The sequence below is a fragment of the Phalacrocorax carbo genome, chromosome 13 (assembly GCF_963921805.1).
Source record: "Phalacrocorax carbo chromosome 13, bPhaCar2.1, whole genome shotgun sequence".
Lineage (NCBI taxonomy): Eukaryota > Metazoa > Chordata > Aves > Suliformes > Phalacrocoracidae > Phalacrocorax > Phalacrocorax carbo.
In genome coordinates, this window is record NC_087525.1 from 7059684 (window position 1) to 7076715 (window position 17032).

The 17032-nt window shown below is 38.3% G+C and overlaps 1 long non-coding RNA gene across 1 annotated transcript; it reads left to right on the forward strand.

Annotated features, from left to right (window-relative positions):
* The first annotated feature begins 1623 nt into the window (after window positions 1-1623).
* On the forward strand, window positions 1624-15609 carry LOC135315633 (uncharacterized). The gene is made up of 2 exons (XR_010375120.1): window positions 1624-1790; window positions 12787-15609. It is a non-coding gene; the product is annotated as an uncharacterized LOC135315633 (long non-coding RNA).
* Window positions 15610-17032: the final 1423 nt, after the last annotated feature.

A 17032-nucleotide genomic window follows, 5' to 3' on the forward strand; every position in this document is an offset into this window, starting at 1 on the left:
TAAAGCCTACCTAAGTCATAAATCTATCCCAGACTGACTTTTTAAAAACTAAGGCAAAATTACTCAAGCATTTATAATGTAGCTGAGGAAACTGATGGTTGCCTCCACACCCACTTCCCAAAGATAAAAAAATGCTGACTTTATATGAAATGCCTTCTTATTCTTACCTCATTGAACAAAGACTTGAAAGAAACTTGTTCTTTCTGTCACAGCCATCTTTTTCCCATCTCCTTGAATAAGGCAGTGTCAACATATCTCTGTTAGGACAGAACAAAGAGCAAATATACAGACTGGGCAAAAAGCTCAGCAAACTATCTGAAGGCTACAGTTTAAAAGGCAAGAAGAGTAGAAGCGTCATTAAAAATTCTTAGCGGGGCTGGCTTGCATACTCCTTATGAGGAAAAAGGGACTCGTATGAGGAGTCTGCCAAAAAGGATTCATTGTGAGGCAGGATGGAAGGACGGTGCAGAAGGAATCTAAAGCTGGAAGGACACAGGCAGAGCATTCTCTATTCGTTGTACAAATTCCCTTCACAGCTTGTAATTTAACCCAACTTCCACCCTCTGTGCCAGCAGTTATCTGTGAAACCTAAAAGTAAAGTGTCCTCAGTCCTGCTGGAATTGCTGCAGGTACAGAGCAATCCCCAACAACAGCTCAGCAATGCAGATAGCACAGGCCAGTAAGGGAGGGTCAGAGGTTCTCAATGTGTGCGGTGCTGGGACCCTGGGGGTCTGAAAGCTGGAGGCTGGTGTGGTGTTACTTTTTCAGTTTGCTCTTGAAAAAATTGTAAGAAACTTTAGCAAATCAAATATGTTCAAAAAAGTTACAACAGAAAACTCTAAACCAGAAGGAACTGTTAAGACTAAGGCTGCCTCTAAAATCTCTATCTTGTATATTACAATAGCACAGTCAATGTAAGATTGCACACTTATTGGGGATTATTTATCATTAAATCTCTGCAATATGTTCTGTCATAAAACATGGTTAACAGCCATTCATCTTGCAGGAGCATTTTGAAAAAGTTACAACAAAAGAAGAATTTGGAAAAATGTAGTTATGGATACCACAGAAGTCTATGAAGAAATTAATCATTTGTCTTCAGAGCAGAGTTTGAACAGTGCACTGCAGACAGCAGCACGGCCTCCACTGGGGGAGAAGTGCACTGAGGAGTGCCCTCCCTGAGCAATGAACAAGGCACATGCCTCGTGCAAAAATAACCTGTGATTATGAGCTTGAGAGTGGTATCAGACTGCAAATGGAGAAGAGGCTAAATTAAGTGTTATCATAACTATGGAAGTTTCTAGCTTTTCAGTGTTTTATTTGCAGTCTAAATAACATTAGTTTTCTGGTTTTGTGTGTAAAGTAGTAAGCAAACACTAAGCAAGTGGTTTGCTCAGCCATGTTTGCCAGTCTTACTGATCAGCTATGAATAATCGCAGGAAAGAGTTTGTACCATGTGAAAAAATTGAGTAAGTCTTAGCAAAGCTTTTTCAACATCGTACCTGACTTAAATGACTTCTCACAAACAAGGCATAAGATGTATATTACACAGTGTACTTCAGTTTTGGTTGTGCAAACTACCTGGCAAATATTTGTTAATAGCCGATACTTTGTAGCATTCATAATCTGGGTACAAACAATTGACTTGCAGGGAAAAGGACTGCCTTTGGAGATTCACTTGCAAAAAGTATTTTGGGAAGATCTAGTACAGTACAGGCAGAGCTGTAACAGTCATTTAAGGAGTCCCACAGTGGAGACACTTGACAGAAGCAGTGTACGAAGCAGGCAAGGTAACTGGGAGGAAAGAGGAAAAAAAGTGCAAGTCAGCAAAGCCCAGTATGTTCCAAGAGCCTTTTTTTATGGCTATCAGTTTTAATATCAGTGACCAAACAGCTGCAACAGAAGGTTGATTTGACCAGTTTACTTCAGCAGGATACTGTTTTAGCTATATTTCACACCAAAATGTTTTACATTCGCTTCTGTGAAGATTCTAGTAAACAGATTTAAAGGACTCTCTGTGGTGTCTTCATGCTACAAGCTTCTCTCTGTTGATTCTCAGAGTATTGATTAGCAGTGGCATACAGTAAGTATTACTGAAATCAAGTTTGGAACTGCTAGACAGCAGGAATAACTGTTTTGAATTACTTGCTTGGGCTTTACAGATCAGCTTTTACTCACTGCAATCAATCGTCCAGTCAATGTGATCCATGTCCACTGTACAGAAAGGGGAAAGTATGAAGTGGCTTTATTGCAATACACTTTATTGCTTCTATATTTGAATTTTACGGGAAGCTCAGCAGGAAGAGTTGGAAGCAAAGTATTCTGCAGTCAAAACACATTCCTCTAAATATTAGTGATCCTTTAAACCATACATGTCCAATTTTCCAAAGCCAAGTAATCCCTTAATCCCCTCCTCTGCACTAGTTTAGCACATACTGTCTGACACTGTCCTGTTGTTTGCAAAAAGGAATATGAATGAATGCGAACACCAGCTGTATCCATTACAACTTCTGGTTTGTAAAGATTTATACACAAGCAGCACCAGTGAGAAATTCTGTTATTCCACAAAGTTGAAACTGAAATAAATCATAAGCTTCAACGTAAGGAAGCAAACATAATTCAGCCTACTAGTTGTGCTATAGGAATAAAGTCTTGGAATTAGATTATAATCCACAGAAGATTTGTTCTACCCTGATTCACAGGAGAATTCTATACAATGTATTTATGCTCTATTCTAAGAGATTTCGGCTCAAGCCAGTAAGTCTCTGTTCCATTTGGGTTTTAGTATCACCAAAAATAAAGGCTTTCAAATCAGACATTATAGAGGATATAAGTTTATCAAAAGTAGTAAGATTTTTAAGATTTATTTTTTTTTTTTTAAGAAATGAAAAGCCAACATCCAAACCATTCCAATAAATACTTGTCTAGCAATTGCACCTACATAGACAGCTGTTAATTTGGAGAATAGGTTGCGTCTGTCCTTAAAGAACAGCAATACCCCAATGGTCTGCCAAAACAGTCAGTAATTATCTGATGACCATAAACCAGAGACTATTTAGAAACTGATACCCAGGTACTTCACAGCATACAGAAGTATTTGAAACACAAAGGAAAGAAAATAGAACTAAATACAACTCAAGTCTTGCAGGTCTGAGAAAAATTTCAAAGAATGTGGAAATTCCCACTAAGAAAAATCAGAGAGTACATCATCAAGAAAATGCTGAAAATCAGCTCTGTGAAAAAGGACTAAAAAAGGAAAGGTAATTTATGGGGAAGGAGAGGAGTAGCAAAAAAAAAAAAAGAAGTGACAAGGGACTATGGCAAACATTTGATACTGAAAATAGATCCCCTATTTTTGTGACTTTTAAAATACTCTGTTACATTACCTGCTTGCTACATTACTGATTACTTCTTCCCATCTGCAGAAGCATTTATGATCAGAGGAAATAGCCCTAAGTTTCATTGGGGGAGGTTTAGATTGGATATTAGGAAAAATTTCTTCACTGAAAGAGTAGTCAGGCATTTGAAGAGGCTGCCCAGAAAGGTGGGGGAGTCACCATCCCTGGAGGTGTTCAAAATACGTGTAGACGTGGCACTTTGGGACATGGCTTAGGAGGCCTGGGGGTGTTGGGCTGATGGTTGGACTTGATGAGCTTAGAGGTCTTTTCCAACCTTAGTGATTCTGTGATTCTATTATCCTAAGCAGTATCATTTCATTATGGGGCTGGTGCAATCTAGCCTTTGCCAACTCTATCACTGGTTTTCAGTGGTTTAATGGGTGTCTCTTCTTACATGCTTATTAAACGCAGTAAATGGTGTTTAGAAAAGACTTAAGTAGTATTGTAGACCAGCTGGCATTGTTATTTAAGACTAGTGATTTTATGTCAGTTTTGTATTTGATCCACTATCACTTTTATCTTATAAATTATTATTAATATTATTATGCTTTATTGCCATCGTGGCTATGAGCTCTGGATGTCTCAGGGCCTTGTTACATTAGCTAGCAGAGGCTTATAGTGGAAAGGCAGTCTTTACTACACATACTGCAGCAAATCAAGTGCTATGGAGTATCACATATAATACTGTATACTGAGCTCAGCCACTTTAAAGACAAAACAAAGCTAAACCCAGCAACATCCCAAACCCAAAAAATCACTGGAGTTCAAAAATTAGAAAAAATAAAAAATTAAACAGTGGATGAAAACATTTCAAAGAAAAAGAATTCACATGTAGGGAGTTTTGTTAGCTATTATAAGAATTAAAAAGACATGTTTCTCTGCTCAAGAGTGGATGGCATGAAAAGCAATGAATAATTCATATCTGACAGCAAAGGTATTTCTAATCTTATTAGCAATGGAAATATTCTTCTGGTGATCATAATTTATTTACAAGTATAGCACTGTGGAAATAGCAAAGATCTATACATGCAAAGATAGTTTTCTTACAGAACAGGTGGGGAAAAAATAACATTGGAAAGCCTGTTATCTTTTTTCTTCTCTAGGAATATAAGAATTTAACTGTTGTGCATATACAGGAAACACTAAGCAAAAGTAAGGCCACCATTCAACAGTATATACATTAAAAAAATATAATCTATTCATCTTTTCTTTCACAAATCAAATGGAAAAATATTCTTACTGATTTTCCTCAACTTTAAGTTTTTTTAGGTTTGTTTTTTTTTTTTTACAATGTTCTGTCACTTATGCAATATCCACCATTCACCACAGAGCAAGATTTTAGCTGGCATTCATGAAAGAGGCCTTTATTCAGATGTAGCCAGTTTAACATCCTGATTCACATTGTGTGTCCTTTGATGAACCATTAAAGATCGCTGGGAAAACCCAAACCAGGTTGTAAATACTGAGCAATCAAGAGAAAACGAGAACTTCCTAACTTCACTGCCAGCCAGTCAACCCTATACACCAGCAAAGTGACTGCAGATTGTTCAGTGCTCCAGAGCTCTCTTGAAACAGTTATTGCCACTTGGTTTTGTTATATCAGCATCAGACTTCAAACATCTTAAATATATTTCACACTCAGTTAAGAGCTTCGTGATTTAGATAATGTTTTAAAGACCATTAAAGGTTCCTAGTTTTTCTCTTCAGTGCCTCAGTTTTACAGATATAGAGTGGCTGGAGAATATTGAAGCACTTAGCAGTATCTTAGGGCTTTCAAGAAAGAAATACTAATTAAAATACAGCTAACAAAACTATCTTAGGTTTGGCTCTTAGGCAGGTCCTTTGCTCATAGTGTCATAAATCTGGCCTAAAAGCATGTTGAACACACAAAGCTTTGACTGCTCAGAATTTAATCAGAGAATGGACTTCTTATGGAGAGACTGCTAAGTGCATCTGACAGTTTAATTTTCAGTTTTTCTCTCTGCATTACCTTTAGACTGGTTTTGTATTTGCACAGCCCTAGCGTCTCATTGAATAAGGACAAATTTCCTGTAAAATTTCAAGACAACTGGTCAAGTGTCCAAAAATTGTTAATTAACAAATTTTTTTCCATTTTGAAATTTTCAGTCTATAATGGACTTACCTTGTTTGTAGCAGAAGAGCTTTGATTCAGAATTGTGCCTTAACTGGGGAAAATGGGAGGAAATTTCACCATAATATGTAAATATAGAGTGACCCAAATCAAGCATGCACCCAAATTTCAGTGAAACCCTAGTTTTCATTCACTACATGCCATGAAAGGTTGCTGAATATTCCTTCAGTGGTAACGGGCAGAATAAGTGTTAAAAGGCATGGGAAGTAACGTGAGAAGGGTTATTTTTTTCTCAGATATGGAGTTCCACTTTTCATGTATACCTGGACATGCACAAAGGTTGGATGGACTGCAAAAAACATTCCTACTGCTTATTTTCTTTCCTTGTCCAAAATGCCATTTTTGTATATATAGTTCTGGGACATCATTTAAATAGTCCATTAGCATATAAAGCTGAAGACTATTGGAAAACAGTAAAGCACTACTACTGTTCTGGACCTGTTCTGCACGTGTGTACATAATATTCACACACAGGGGCCAAATCAGTATAATGAAGAGTAGAACGAAATATCCTATATTTACCATTTAACTGAAAACTCAGTAAAAAAATACCACATTACATCCAGTTTGCAGTAAAGTGCCTCCCCACTGAAACAGCGATATAACACCATCCATCCTGAGGACCACTTTGCTGTAATGGATTATATGCAGTTAGGGTAGAAGAACAAAGCTTTTCTATCCTACTATGTATGGAAACATTTGAGCCATGAAATCAAAACAAAAATTTATAACTGTGTGATAATGCACCTGGAATTTCTTTCATGGAATAACACTCACTAAAAGAAATAAAGAAGTAGAACCTAAAACTGGATGCATGTGTATAGGAGAAAAAATTTTCCAATGCATGCATTTTTTTAAATACACATATGTTCAATTGGATTTAATATCTAGCCACAAGAACTAATAGCATTCCTTGTTTGTTTAAATCATAGAATCGTTAAGGTTGGAAAAGACCCTTAAGATCATCGAGTCCAACCGCTAACCTATCACTGCCAAGCCCACCACTAAACCATACCCTCAAGCACCACGTCTACCCTTCTTTTAAATACCTCCAGGGATGGAGACTCCACCACCTCCCTGGGCAGCCTGTGCCAATGCCTGACAACGCTTTTGGTGAAGAAGTTTTTCCTAATGTCCAACCTAAACTTCCCCTGGCGCAGCTTCAGGCCATTTCCTCTGGTCCTATCGCTTATTACTAGGGAGAAGAGTCCGACCCCCGCCTCGCTACAACGTCCCTTCAGGCAGTCGTAGAGCGCGATAAGGTCTCCCCTCAGCCTCCTCTTCTCCAGGCTAAACAAGCCCAATTCCCTCAGCCGCTCCCCATCAGACTTGAGCTCTAGAATGCCCCTTACTGCTCAGTTAACGACAGGAAACAGCACAATAGTGCTTCTGCCTGTCTCCCATGGAAAACGTTTTAGATCCAAATGCTTTTCTAGAAAACCACATTACTAGAGTGTACTGCAGTCTGCAAATTATCACATATTATTTGTTTCATTCTACTCATATTTTTGTGTTATTAATGCTAATTAAAAAAAGTTTTGCTTCTTAGCTTAGAATACCACCATATTCTGAAGCAGTTTCATTTCAACAGAAAAATTTGAAAACTGAGATAGAAATCAGGTTTTCCTACTTAAAACACTATCTAGCTAACCTTAGAAGAAAAAATTCAGTTGTTTTACCTGTCTCTATAAAACTATCTAAAAAAAAATACCCCACCCCAAAAGCAGGTAGCTAGCAAGTATAAAAGAAACACTTTGTTATGAGTAATTCTATTTTAAATGAAAACACTTTGCTGTTTCCATTTATTTTTCTCTTGTAATTTCAGCTAATACACCTCCTCATTATGTCTTTCACTTGTAGTACCAAAGTGTAATAATTTCTCCTAATAATTCTTGGCTATAATTATATTTTATCAAAAGATAATGTTGACATAAGGAATGCAACCTCCTTTAATAACCATTTCCAATAATTGCAACTGTAGGCTTTAAGAATACTAAAACACACATTTAATTCTCACAGAAATGAATGGGATTTAAACCTCCTACACAAGGACTGATTTAAAACATGCATAAAAGGCATTCCTAAACTGGAGTACATTGCAATTCAAACTGTATGTTGAGCCTAACCAGTAAGCAGGTTAAACAGCACAGGAGCATAGTTTAATGTCAGCCCTGCAACTCACCGACAGTATGCAAATACTCACACGAATCTGCTAATTCAGGCAGGTACCTGCGCTCACTCCATGCTGCAGCCCAACAGGGGTCCCATTACCCCTTCTCTTTCTCTGAGGTTGGCTCCTGCAGGGAAGCACGCACCCAGGGTGCTGCACAGAGAGTCATTTAAGGTGTTGCATATTTATTTCTTAGAAGCACAATTTCTTCTCTGTTAAAAGACACTGCTATTTCTCCTGATAATATGGATTTTTAGTACTTCATGTAGGTTCTTGCAGTTCCTATAAACAACACCTGTTACTGATTTAATCCAGAACATGACATCATACTTTCCAGAAAATGTAAGTAGCAAGCAATAATTCAATCTATACTAAAAATAGACAAGGATGTTGACATTCATATTAAATCCTACTAAGTATACTTAAGATAAATAGGTAAATATTTAGCAAAACAATCATAAGTAGTTGTTTCTTATTCTTTTTGTAGAAAAAGGGCAAAAAAAAAGAGATTAAAAGACAGACTGCTGAAGGATTTGATGTTTTACCTAATAGCTCAATTTTTCAATACCATGTAACGTATTGAAAACCAAGCACAGAGCACAAGCTTACACAGCACTCCCACCAAAAAGTACACTTTTTCAAAACAGAAATAGTTTCTGAACCTTCCACTCAAGCAACCGGGGGAAGGAAGCTACACCATCTGTTCCTGTAACATGCTTTTTTCTCTTTTAACAGACTAGAGTCAAGGCTGAACCCTTTTACAGGAAATCTGTATTTAGTAGAACTTGCCATCACCCCAAATATGTTCACCACGAAATGTGAACTGTTATGGTCTAAACGTATCACTCCTACCATTATAGGAAAACACTCTCCCTTAAAGTTAATGAAGAAAATGTAAATTATCTCATAGGATTGGGGACCACTGTCTGAATATTCCTGTGGTCCCTTTGAGTCCTGCAGTAAGAGTAGGGTGAAAGCACACTGAAGACCCAGTGTGAATTACAGCACAGCTATTTTCTCTATTGCCTCAAGTCCTTTGCAGGGCACATGCATGGATGCATGTTAAAATGTCAAAAAGGTTGATTGTTTTTGTGAACTCCTAAAATTCAGGTGCAATTCCTGTAAGATGTAGGACATACAAAGAACTTTAATTCTTCTGCTTCTAAACTGATACAAGAATGACACAAATTTATGTTTCTGAGGCTCATTACCCATCCTAAAAATCCAGGTCCATTAATGTGTCACTGTTCCTTAAAGATACAGAGGTGGTAAATGGAGGGGAAAAATACTGTTGGATCATATGCAAATTAATATGTGTACTGGCATGCACAGGGAACAGCTGGCAGCTACCTTCTAGGTCCTGTCTGCTAATTTGATTACTAAACCCAGCTCAGGAAATGGCTTTTTAGCAGCATCTTCCCTCTCAGGGTAGCACCAACTAGTCTCTTTCTTAGGACACTCTTCTTGGGGGTTAGTAAGGGAATGAGGGTCTATAGTCATGCCTGTGGATTTTGACTGTGTCTGTGGTTCATGAGGTCATTTTCTCTTAGTCTTCGACTGCTTCTTTGCTGGCAGCTATCCTAAAGCTTCCCATATTTCTCTGCTGGCAAGGCCTTGCAGCCATGTCCCCTCTTGCTGCCACAGTCACCAGTGATCCCTTGGGTCTGGCTTCTCTGGTAGGTGCTCCCATTCACAGGCGGGTCTCACTGTGACATGCTGCCTTGTTCCGGGGAAATGTCCCATCTCTGTCCTCTTCCCACCTCTACAGACCTCAGCTACACCGCTTAGAATCATAGAACAGCCCAGTTGGAAGGGGCATCTGGTCGACCCTTTGGTGGGAAGAACAACCTAAGTGAGATTATCTAGCACCTAGACAGCTTCTTTGTCTTCAATCCAGCAGTCAGCACATGTGCTGGGAACGGACTGGCCTGCAAAGGGCCACCCTGCTACACATGGATGCTTCGCTCATAAATTTAAGCTTAAACTCCATGCAAGCTGTCTCTGCCAAGAATTCAGGACTCCTGTCCCCATAATACACCTTAATGTCCTTTAGAACTACAGAGTCTGTTCCAATTCAGTCAGCATTTTAAAAGTTTTTTAGTCAAATTAACATGTTCCCTGAACTTTTTATTAGCCTACAAATCAAGGTCTCCTTGCTGCCTGATGACAGCTGCTACTTCTGCTTCCACTGAATTCCTTTGGTACAGTGCTTTGGCTCTATTTCAAGACCACACTCCCTGGTCCTCATTAGTTTTTGGATTGGGGACATCTCCAACTCACAGTGCCATCACTGTTGCTCCCTACACATAATTTTTTCTCTTGCCTGAGACAGCTGCTGTTTCAGTCTTCTTCTTAGGGGTACAGTTTTCTATCTTTGGGCTTTTATTCATTCACCTCTTGTTCGGTTTCTGGTAGTAGGAGAGTCATAAAGCATCTCCTTTGTCCTTCTCAGCAGCGTCACCATATGTTTTTGAATCCTCCAGACATCTTCCAGTTTGTGCACATGGGACAAAAGTTCTGAAATGATGGTACAGGTCCCAGACTGTGTATTTCTTTCCTCATCCCTTTCTTCCTTTTGTCATCTTGTCTTCGTTTTTTGGTTTGTGGGGTTTTTTAAATTACTTTTAAAAAATTATTTTTTCGTATTCTTGTTACTTTTTTTTTAGCAAGAACTGAGTACTCCAGTATGCTCTATGTTTCCAGTTCTGGATCCAATTTCCGGATATTGCTTGGGAGATGTCTATTTGTCATGGTTTTAGCTGGGACAGAGTTAATTTTCTCCACTGCAGCTGGCACAGTGCTGTGCTTTGGACTCAGTATGATAATCATGTTGATAACACACCGATGTTCAGCTGTGGCTGGGCAGTGCTTGTACTAGCCAAGGACTTTTCCAGCTTCCCAGGCTCTGCCGGGGGCACAAGAAGCCGGGAGGGGAGGGGGCACAGCCAAGAGAGCGGATCCAAACTGGCCAAAGGGATATTCCATATCATGTGACATCATGCCCAGTATATCAACTTGGGGGAGCTGGCCGGGGGCGGGCAGCGATTGCAACTCAGGGACCAGTGGTGTCGGTCAGCGGGTGGTGAGGAGTTGTATCACGTTTTTTTTTTCCCCTCCTCCCAAGGTTTCATATCTATCTCTCTCATTATTTTCTTTGTCTTTATATTGCTATTATTATTGTTATTACTGTTTTGTTTTAATTATTAAACTTCTTATCTCAACCCAAGGGTTTCCTTTCTTTGGCTCTTCCGATTCTCTCCCCCATCCCACAGGGGTCAGGGGAGTGAGCGAATGGCTGCGTGATATTTACTTGCTGACTGGGGCTAAACCACAACAGTATTACAGTGATAGATACACAACTATACAAGGGTTGAGTGTCTGCTACAGGTCAAGGGGAAAAGGCCTCACAAGTAAGAGAGAGTTTGGCTCTTTCTGAAGAACGTCTGAAGACTTACGGTTACATCTCACTCCATCGCTGGTGGCATTTCTTCTTCGAATGCTATTCCTTATTAGATCATAGTTCAATAATTAGGTTTCTCCAATTGCCTCTTCTGGAACTTCAGTTTTATTAGGATGAAAATAGATCCTCAGATTTAGGGTCCCTGAGAATGACTTCTCAGGGAAGTGCCTATTCTTCTTCTTCAACCTGGCCCTGAAATATTTAGGCTGCGTTTTTTCAGATGATTACTCCATTTTTGACAGTCTCCTATTACGTACACAAATAGACATCAGTGAAAGTATTTAGATCTGGATACTGAGATCTCTGGGAGAATGGAGAGAGAGTCTGCTAGGACATACTAATTCATGGATGTGAATTCCCTGCAAATTTTACTTTTTTATACTGGTTGAGAAGATGGCCCTACATATTTGCAGTTTGTCCAATACAGAAATTATAAGATGTATACTCACTACGATAAAATTAATTTACTTTTTGGGATATTAAGCTGACTTGCATGTAGGAAAATCTTTACCTACTCTTCAATACTAAGTTAAAAGAGTACATACTTTGTTGAATACGTACAAAGTTTTGGTTTTTAAACCCTTGCAATGTCTACCCAGTTAATGGATAACCCTTCTATAGTATGTGAAAGCTACAGTAGTAGTTTATGAAATAAACTATGTGAAGTTACTGAAGTGCTTTAATTTGATACGTTGTCACCTCATGGCTGTGAGATCCATTTTAAAAAGCTGCTGATTACACTCAGAAACATTAGCTCCTGCACCATCAGGAAACATCAATATATCTCAATGACATCTTCCCACACCAATCTGCTAATTACAAGAAAAACAGCAAGACTGAAATATTTCTCTAGTATCTGAAAAAAACCCCAGTTGTAAATGACATGCGAATGAGACAGAAAAAGCCATTTGATAACCTTAAATACATCTGTTAGGCCACTGATAGGCTTTCACACTAATAACCACTTAAACATTTTGAAACTGCTTCTGAAAACTCCTTCCACATTTTCAATCAATCATTACCACTAAGCAGTGATTGCTGTAGCCCTACGTAGCTAATTATGTTCTATGTGCAGCTCTTTAAGATTAAACTCTTAAAACCACAATTTGTTAGACTGATTTATACTAGTGAACTTATTAATATTGCTAAAATGAACATTTGTCCACATTAATTCTATCACAGAAAACAAATAAGCAAGCAAAACCGAACACTCTTCCAAGCAGATAGATACACTCATTAACTCTAATCCATTAGTTTGTTTGCAATAATTTCCTTCAGTGATTAGCAATACAGCCAGTCAGTAAGGCAGCATGGCATGCCTAGAAGCTCAATGTTAGCCAAATGCAATAGTTACCACAAGAAATGTAAGCTACCATGAACAGCTAGTAATGGCACGAATGAGATACCACAGCTTTTCCTTCTGGATGAGAGGCAGATTCTCCTGACTTTATTCAAATTAAATAATGTCCTGACTAGTTGCAGTCCGTAAAAGTTTGCCCTCATTGAGCCCAGCCAGCAAGGTTGGTTCTAGCAAAGGGATGTGAAAGCAGCAGGCTTCATCTCTGACTTCACCATGCTTTTTTCTTCTCACGGTCTCTCCTACCAGACCAGACAAGACATACAGAATTATCCTGAATTTAAGTTCTGGATTCATCACTCTTCAATATAGAACATGAATGAGTTGAGAAAAAGCACACAGTCCATGGCCAGAATGTGCATGTGCACACAAGGACAAAATAGAAAAAGAGACAAGCTAATGCATGAGAAATGACCTGAGGAATAAGTTCATTACAACAGAATATGAGGTGGTGAGGGGAGAAGATGAGGCAGCAAGGAGGGCTAAAAGCAATTACCTCTGAAGTCATCCAGAGACAGCCAGAAGAGTAATTATGGCAAGAATACGGGAAGCTAGGAAAAATGGGAATGAAGAAGCTGCAAAAGAAAGGTTCCAGAAGGGACTCATCAGCACCAGAACCATGGGATCCGGTTGTCCTGGCAGAGAGAGTATATGTCACCAGAAAATACAAGCTTTTGAGGAGATGGAACAGAAAATGTGGACACTGAGAAAAAGTTGAAAAAAATAACATGGATTCCAAGGCACAGGAGATTAATGGAGTTGTTATTTACAGGGGAAAAATGAATTGATTCCCAGGAGAACAGATCCAGGACAGCTTTACAAATGAGAAGTCCAAAAGCTTTGCTATATAACAACATACTGGAAATATATTTGAATAAAAAGTTCTGAGAAAATAAAGAACTGAATCAAAGAAACCTAGTCTTGAGGTACTAGGAAAAGCAAGCACAAAACTAAGCTACCTGTGAAAGGAGCCTTTCAAGGGTATGCAATCTTCTAGTGCTATGGTTGGTAACGACAGCAACAGCTTACATGAATACTAAAATCCTTCAGCTGCAAATGAAAGTGTAAACTGTGACTGACAGACTATAATGCAGGACGAGATCTGCAAACACGAACAAGGTATTTCTAGTAGCAATTTTCTAGGTTTTTTTTCAACAGTTTAGGAGTAAGCATTCAGTTCCAGTTTGGTTTTTATTTAGCTATAGTAAAAAAAGGCTTTTAAGATGTCACGGGGGTGGGAGGTGGATAGAGAGAATAAGCCAGAAAAATTGTTACAATTTTTGGAACAAAAAATCCTGGAGAGACAACACAAAAATTTTCTTTGGGTTTGAGGTATATGCCATAGAAGTGAGGTTGAGTGAAAGAAATGATCATGTGCTGATGATCAAAAAAGATCTCCTGAGCTAAATGGCTCAGGAGCCATGGCTAAAATGATGGTAAGAAAATTACATACCTATAACAAACTTTAATTCTCAGGTCATTGACACTGACAGGATACCCCTGCTGAACAAAGTATTATGAAGATCAAACTGATTTTTGTGGGGCATGATACAATTGACATTGCATTTGTGGAGCCTAGAGAGTGGCACACAGGCTGCCTGCAGTGAAGTCCGGGTTTAGATGTAGTAGAACATGGCTCTTATCACTTCTAACCTACCACTTGTAGTTAAAAAAGGATTGAAATATGAAAGATCTTAATGACAAAAGAATGGTGATTCTGATCCTTGATACTCTACCCTGCAAATTGCAGAATAGTAATAAGAAAGCAAAAACGCTGTGTAATTTTCAGATATTACATGCAAGTAATCCTCAGAGTTACAAAGTCTGTATTGATGTAATCTGTGGCTGAAGAAATTAAGGATTTGCAACAGCAGATCTGGTTAGAGAATGGTAAAGGAGAAAGCACAGGATTTAGAGCTTCAAAAGATACCAGGAATCTGTGAACACGGTCCATGGTTCCAAACAGTAACTTCATCCAGAGCTCTCCCTAGAGGTGGGGATTATCCCCAGAAGGGTGTGCATTATGAATACTTAAACCATATTTCTTCTGCTTCCAGAGGGAGGAAGACAAGGGACGAGTTTGTCATTTTGCCTGAAATGAACACAGACTGAGCAAGTGGACTTTCACTATACAGCGGCAGCGTTAGTGATTTAAGGGGGATTTACAAATTAGAATGTGTCTACAAGCACTTCCAAAACTGACCAAGTATTGCTGGAAAGCTACTCAACTGCCTGTTACAACAATTTGTGAAGAATTTTTATTATTAGGAATTGACTGGAATGGACTGTGACAAATGCATTAAATTTCTGTTGCTACCTAAGTATTACAACTTGACAGAGTAAGACTTCATGACAGTAAACAGGTGCCACTTTGATGTTGCCCTTACTACAAACTAAAATTTTATTTTAAACAGCAGAGGCTTATTGTGTTGTCTTCATGGATTATTATGAAAATACACACCTTTTCATTTTATTGTTTTTTTTCCTAGAATGTTTAAGGATGTCATGACAGTGCTTATACATTTCCCCAATGGTTTGGCTTGAAATATTTTGTATTCCATCTCTATTGAAATGATTTACTGCCAGAATCAAAAAATTCACAGCCCCAATCTGGAGTTGCAGCCTAATAATTCTTTCACATAGAAAACTTAATGTCTCTTTGCTTATATCCAGTGCGGCACTCAAAATACTTTCAAGATTATTTATGTACATAATACACATCAATATGTAGAATATGTCTCTCTAATTTCTTGTGAAACAATTGCCTCTTGTAAATATTTTAATTTTGAGAGCATTTTAGTTGGTTCAATAGAAGTTAAGACATGATTTAACACTGGTCTACATGTCTATCATGTAAACACTACTGCACTGATTTATCTTGAAATTCTGAATGCCTGTTATAACTTGGGTTATTACAACGCTTTTTCTAGGGCTCTTGGTATCAAACCGTTGTTGATGGACTGTATTTGGGCAGCTCTTACTGTATTATTTTAAGATGATTCAACTGTCAATTTTTAGACTGTCAAAGTGTTAAGCTTTATTGCATATTATTAAAAAGAGTCTCTTCCAGCAGTGATTTTTTTAACTGTCTCCCACTTTTATACATTCTTACATTAATTTGCTAGTGGAGTAATAATCCACACTATTTTTCATGTTGTTGTGATTAAAATTATTTTACAATAATGTTGACTTAAAGAGCTGTCAAATTATGGAGTCCATAGCTGGTCAGAATACAGATTGGCTTTTCTAATGTGCTGTAGCTCATATTCCATGACTTGATGAAATGCAAATAGAACCAGCAAAACAGGCAGCCAAGGTTTATTATTTCATGTTGAAATTTCTCCCAGGCCTGCAAAAATCACAGAGACACTGCTATTGATATAAATTTCACTGGGACAAACATTTTTTCTCCTAGGAAGCAACTGTGATGAATACTTTGGTATCTTGTGTTCATCTTTTTCTCACTTTATATTTCGCACTGCATAAAACTTCATTAAAGAAATCTCCATTCTTCCAACAGTAAAGAACCAGGTAAAATATTCTTTCAAGTCCATTGCTCCTACCAATGCTTCTATGATCTTGAAGGAGGTTGGGGGCTACCCAAAAAGATAGGACTACAGAATGTGCTTCTCACCTTCCCCATCATAAACACAATTGGGTTCAGTATGCTTAAGAAGTGCCCGGAGAGGATTGCAGCAGCAGAAAGGATAAAACCATTGCTCTTTGCCTTCTGAGGGGGAATAACCTTCCTGGGGAATAACATAAGTAAGCAGAAGCATTTGAGATGGTTTCATGGGTAACAGGAGAAAAAGGCACGGTTGTTTGGCATAAAGGAATCATGGCAGAAGGATTTTTGCATAGATAGGATGCACACTAAGGAATAAGCTGTGCCTAACATCAGCATATTCCCAAAACTGAAAGTTGTTGGGAAGAAAAACTCTCCAGCAGTGCCATCGGTTCAGGTCATGTAATAGGAAGGAGCTTGCAGGTTTCAGTGGCTTGTGCTCTAGTCCACGAGTCCCCTTGCTATCCGAAGCTAGCATAGACCCAGAAAGGATAACTTCTTTAGGATTCAGAATTCTGTTGCACTAAATTAAAGACATGATACAACTTGTCAAATCCTTTGGGATGCTGGCAAGGTCAGGGCAAATAATGTTTTTTATTAAATATCTTCCAATATAAGGACAATCACAGTGTATGGAAAAAATAAGTCACTGTTAGAAGTCAATGTTAACTACATTATGAAACTGTATTATTTTAAAATAAATACATCTACTCGAGATTGGCCTCAGAGTCTGTCAGAAGATGATGTCGGCCAAAACATTACAATGCAGATTTATTTTTTCTCTAAAGAAACAAATTATTTTATACTGTTTTTCTACCATGTCACCTTTTCCTCCTCTGGAAATATCTCTCTCTCTCTCTCTAATTGGAACATTTGTGATTAATGTATGATTCTTCAGGTCAAAATAATTTCAAAATGAATGCATAAAGT